The sequence below is a fragment of the Oryx dammah genome, unplaced genomic scaffold (genome assembly GCF_014754425.2).
Source record: "Oryx dammah isolate SB20612 unplaced genomic scaffold, SCBI_Odam_1.1 HiC_scaffold_9, whole genome shotgun sequence".
Taxonomy (NCBI): Eukaryota; Metazoa; Chordata; class Mammalia; order Artiodactyla; family Bovidae; genus Oryx; species Oryx dammah.
This window is the reverse complement of record NW_024070193.1, coordinates 1,897,435-1,903,434: the sequence shown is the minus strand read 5'-3', so window position 1 is coordinate 1,903,434 and position 6,000 is coordinate 1,897,435.

Sequence of the window (6,000 nt, the reverse complement as noted above, 5' to 3'; positions counted from 1 at the left end):
AGCAGGGAGCTGGGGCCCCAGCCCGCATCCCACCCCAGACCTGCGCACTTTGCCCTGCAGGGCCTGGCTCCTCCGCCTGAAACCACAGCTCAGTGGCGTTTCAGCTGCTTTTAGGCGCCTGGGGAGTTTTCTGTAATAATGTGTTTTCTCCTTATTATAGTTAATTCGTGTGGTAGAACGTCTGAATAGTAAACTAGAATGAGAAAGGAATGAAAGCTGATCGGTGACCTGCACTCAGGCCCAGCTGTCGACGTGGCCTTTTGCTGGCTGTGTCTCGGTCACATTCTGAGGTGGACACGCTTTGAGAACCCACGTCTTTTTTCTTAAGCGACAGTCACTGATTCCCGCTGAAGGCTGCGTGATAACCCCACGACGGGCAGGGATCTGAGGTGCTGACTTTCATTTGCCGTTTTAGTGTGTGTTGTAAATGGTACCATGATGAGCATGAGGCTTAGAGCCTCTTTTGAATTCTCGTTTGCTAAGATGTGCTGTTCCTGTGTTACCTTAGACCCTGGGGACGCAGGAACGGCGCCCCTGTGATGGGACAGGGAGGATGTTGGACCCCGGGAAGGATGCGGGATGGGAGGGTAGTGGGGGCCGAGGCCAAGGCTGGAGCTCCCCGGGTCTCCTCTCCTCCGTCACTGGCTGTCCTTCTCTCTTAGGTGTCCGCACCCCCGGGCTCTGCTGGCCTCCCCTCCGCACCCCTCTCACGCCCTCCCCTCTAGCCTCCTGGACACTGCCTGTAAGCGGCCCCAGGCCCTGACCGCCAGGGGGACGGTCACCGCTCTCCCACCTGTGCCTCTTCCTGTGTCCCCAGGTGGGTGAGCAGTGCCACCAGCCACCAGCGTCCAGACCAGGAACCCAAATGTCGTCCCTGTCCCCAGACCCCGCCCCCAAGAGGGTCTGCACACACCCCTTCCTTCCACCCCTCCCGACGCTCTGTGCAGGCCTCCCTGCCCACCCCTCCAGAGCCTCAAATCTGCCCCCCGCCCCCATCCCCTGTGAACGTCTCATCACACACCCCTCCTCGGCGCCCCATTCCCCCCAGACAAAGCCCAAGCCCCTCGTGAGCAGAGGCCCCTCACCCCGTGCTTCTCAGCTCCAGGCCTCTGCACATGCTGTTCCATCTGCTGGGAACGCCTTTCCATGCACCGTCGGCCCAACAAGTTCCCACCCATCCTTCTAGGCTCAGCTTCCACGTGCCCCCCTCCGGAGAACTTCCGTTTTTCCTTCCCATTTCCCTTTCCCCAAGGACAACCCCCTCCTTGTCTCACTCAGATAACCTGTGGGACATCTAGGCAAATAGTCCCTCGATATTATGATACTCCGTCAGCATCATAGCTGTTAAAAGGCATAGGAGTTAGGGCTGGCCCTGGTAAGATGGGCTATCAGCGCACCGGACCTCGGACCTTCAGGCGCGGCTGCCTCCAGATGCTCCAGCGCCGACCCTGGCGCCCTGTCTCTCCCGCTCCCCGTCCAGCCCCTTCTTAGGGGCCCAGGCGGAGCGGCAGCTCCCATCACTCAGGTCTAAGCTCAAGTGCAGGTTGGGAGAGTCTGCACCGCAGTCGAGTCGGGCCTCCTCCCAGCTCGAGTCCCAAGTCCGAACTGAGCTGGGAGAGGAGTCAGCCCCCCGGAGCCTCAGGCACTAAGGGGGCACCCAGGTTGCTGCAGGAGGGGGCCCAAGGCCCCCCACGGCCCCGGGAGCCCACTGCCTCCCTCCAGGCAGGAGACGCAGGCTGTGTCTCACCTTCCGCCCTCCCCGCCGGGCCGCGGCCTGGCCCCGCGGCGGCGTTAGTCAGCGTTTTATGGATGAAGGAGCAAGTGGGTAGAGGATTAGTGCTGCTCTGCGGTCAGGAACGCTCCCTGCCCGGGGGCTGGGGGCTGGGCAGCGATGCCCCACTCCTGGCCCCCAAATACCCACAGAACCCAGCCCCACGAGGACCCGGGAGGAGACCAGCCCCTCGGGGTGCTGCCCCCTCACATGGACCTCAGTGGCCTCCGCCCTGCCCCAGGGAGCGGCCCAAATCCCCAGAGACAGACAGACGCACACACACACACACACACACACACACACACACACACACACACACAGAGCCCTCCGGCTGAGACGGGCCAGTGGGCCTTCAGGAAAGGGAAGCGGCGGGCCCCGCCCAGCCGTGACCGTGAACCCACCACCGGCGGTCCGTGCCGACCCAGCCTGTGAGTGGGGCCCACCTGCCCGCATCCCAGCATCAGCTCGGGGCTTCCCAGGCTGGGGCGTCCGGACACCTGGGGCCAAGAGAGGGAGTCGGGAGGGCAGCTTCTGCTTCACAGCCGCGTTCAGTGGTCTTGCCCCTTTACCGGCTGTGCCGGGGCTGTGTCGCTGCCCGGGCTCTTCTCTGGTGTGAGCGCGGCCGCTGTCCAGGTGGGGTGAGCGGCTTCCCTTGCTGTGGCCCACGGGCCTGGCCGTTCCTCGGCACGTGGGATCTTCCCGGACCAGGGATGGGACCCATGTCTCCTGTGCTGGGAGGCGGATCCTTCACCCGTGAGTCACCAGCAGAGCTGAGTTGCTCGTGGTCTAACCAGCCTGCCACATACAGGAAATTTACAGTGGTGGCTGGAAGTTTTGCTTTTCAGTGAAAATTACTTTAGACATAAAATTAATCGAACAACGAAAGCAAGGGGAGGATTGGGAGCTGTCATGGGTCTCTGTGAGCCGCCGGGGCTTTGGGGCCCCTGCTCACCCTCACCCCCGTCTCGCGGCCTGGCTGGGGGCACCGGGGGGAGTGGAGGCCTCAGCCCGGCTCTCCTGACCCCAGGCCCAGCCAGTCTCAGTTCCGCGAACTTTCCAGGCGCCCAGCTCGCTGAGGCTTTGGGCCGAGGCCGCAGGTGGACCCCCACCCCGAGGCCCGCAGCCAGCGTCGGAGCTGCCTCCTGGGCTTGACCACTGGCTGCTCCGTCCACTGAGAAGCTGTGGGCAGGGGTGCAGCAGCTGCTGGGAGAGGGAGGGGCCAGCGTCCCGACACACTCGGGCCATCTCCTCTGGCTCTGTGTCTGGTTGTCCTGCCACGCCGCCGCGCCGACCTTGGCACGGCCAGGCAGGCCCGCCTGCGCCTCCCCGGCTGCTCCATCCTGCACCCCCACGGGCCCCTGACTGGGGCTCTCAGGGCCCCTGCCCCGCCTGCTCTCGCCCTGTGGGTGAGCAGGATGCCGAGGCCTGGGCAGAAGCAGACACCGCCCGCCCGAGGCGGGTCCCCACGCTCCAGCCTCCAGCCCAAGTGCCGCCTGTCAGGGACCCTGGGCCCCAGGTCGGAGGACAGGGCACTGCGGGCGTTTGGTGCCCTGCAGAGGGGCCCTGCCCGGCCCCCAGCAGCCCACCCAGTTTCCGGAGATCATTGCTGTGGCCGCTTCCCCCCACCTCTGCTCCCCATGCGCGGGGAGCCGGCGGCTCAGGGATGTGAGGGACTTTTCACAGCCGGTGGGGCCCTCCCCGCGCCGAGAGCCAAGCCCACACCTGTGGTTCAGGGACTCTGCACAGGCCCCAGCCGTGGGTCAGGGCTTCCGGGATTCGCGTCCTGAGCGTCACGCATCCAGGGGGCACAGAGAGCGCTGGGGAACGACCCCCGGGGTGGCTCCATTTGTGCGAAGCCTAGACGCAGGCACTTGTTGGGTATCTGGCTCTGCAGGAAAGCTGACGTCAGACTCACCGTCTGCATCTTTACGCCTTTTGATGTACTCACAATTTTTATTTCCTAACTGAACGTGATACCGCTTTTTAGGGTCTTCATAATACTTGTTTCTTTCTGTAGGCATGTGTATATAGCTAAAGACACAGAAAACCTTCTTAAAGGGCCCGTCCTAACAGATCAGAGCGGGGAGGTCAGCGGAGACAGCTGAGGGCAGTGAAAACTGGGGGAGCGGTCAAGGGAGCTTTGTTTAAAGAGAAGAGCCTTTCATGTTACGTGTGCAGTTAGGATTTTGCTTCTGTAAAATTTAGTGCTTCAGTGAGAAGGGGAGAAGCAATTCCACACCTTGAAGGATTTGTGATTCTGAGATTTGGAAAGTCCGAATGCAGAGGGTTCCGCGTTTCCACGGTTAGAGTAGGGTAGGGGCTCCGTGCCGCCCCCGTGGGAAGGAAGATGCTGGGACCCCCACCCCCAGCCTGGAAGGTCCTGTGACCTGAGGATCAGTTGGCTCCATGCTCCCGCCCTCTCTGCCAAAGGCCGTGTGCTCCTTTCCGGGGCACAGATGGGCCCTGGCCCGAGCAGCAGGCGGGATGCTCTGTGCGGAGGCGCCTGTCCGCCTGCAGGGCGGAATTTTCCAGTGGAGGCAGGGAGTCCTGGGTGAGAAACGTCACCCCGCCACCTTGAGCCTCTGCTTTCTCTCCTCGTGTGGGTCACCTTCCAGGGATCCACAGTGGCCAGATGGGGGCAGGGGGTGCATGCAGGAATTTCCAGAGTGACCCAGGAGAGTGGGTGACTGCTAGGGTGAGGAGGGGTCCCAGCACCAATATTGTGCCCCAGTCTCAGGCCTGCAGCGGTGCGAGGCGGGGGAGCCTGCCTTGGGAAAGGCCCGCGGTCCCCACGCCCCACCCCGGGCATCTGGTTCGGTCAGGAAAGCGCCACAACCACTTGGTGCAGCGTCCTGCAGCGTCGCTTCCCGACTGTGTGCCCTTGGGCCCACTCGTGGCCTCGGGCTCCACCTCCAGAAAGTGAGCAACAGCCCCCTCTGATGGTGAGGGGCAGGCTCGGTGCGATGCGGGCAGAGCCGATGCTCACGACTGCGCCTCTGGTCACGGGCCCTGCTTGATGACCTGTATCACTTCCCAGCAAGACGAGCCTGTGCGTCTCTAGTGAGAGTTCAGAGCTGCGATCTCAGCTGCATGGTTTTTGGAGACTCCTTTGCACCCGACCCTGCGCTGGACACCGACCACCAGACATCCAGCAACCCCACCCCGTTCCCCCAAGTGGCTTGTAAACACCTGCAGTCTTGGAACTTGTGTCTGAACTCCAGGGTCTTCTTCGTTTGCCCTTTTTTGAAATAACTGACTAACGTATAAGAAACACATGTGTAAGTCTGTGAGGAGGACGTGCCCAAAAGCTGTGGGTGTGCAGGTGATATTGTGACCCCCAGGGAGGCTCCGAGGGCTGAGACCCAGGAAGGGGACGCTGGGGCCAGCTCTGCCATTCGGCCCACCCGCCCTCCCCGCAGCCGCTCTGAGCCTCAGTTTCCTCCTCTCGAAAATGGACGTGATAGAATCATCGTCCCTGAGGAGGTTGAGTCTTGGCTCCACCGCTGCGTGGAGGTGAGTCCCGTCGGGGTGGGAGGGGCTCTGAGAAGCCACCGAACATCAGAACTGGAGCACAGCCAGCCTCGTGGAGCCCTGAGTTGCAGCTGCTGTTATTTAGGGGTCATGATTAGAATCCCATGCAGCTCCAGTGAGGCGAGAGGTGGGCGGGCTCTAAGGCAAGGTCAGCGCACCGTCTGGCAGCCTTTCTCTCGGGAGGGAAGGCTCTGCTGGGGCAAGATGGGTCCTCCCCAGGTGCTGCTCAGGAAGCGGTGAGCAGTCCCGATGCCCTCCACCACCATCATCCAGCCCCCCTCTCTACTCCGACCCCTCGGGAGGGCCTGCCGCCAGAACTGGGTCCCATCTCTGCCACTTTTTGCTGTGCGGTTTCAGGCAAGTCACTTGCCCTCTCTGAGTTCTGTTTCCTCCATTGTAAAGGAAGGAAGAAAATTAAGGGACGCAGCCGCCGCCCTGCCCCTGAACCCAGCGGGGCTGAGAGCCCAGAGAGACTGGGAGGAAGGGAGTGGCCCTCTGAGCCGTCAGCCAGGGGCTGGGTAACCGACCCAGCGAGGAGGTCGGGCAGTTGCTGAAGAGCCAAGACTGCAGTCAGACCGCCCCGTTGTGCCACCCGACAGCTGTGTGACCCTCAGCGGGTGCTGAACTTCTGGCTTTAGTTTCCTCTTCTGTAAAATCTTGTATCTCACTGAGGTTGTTACAGGGTTATAATGCACATA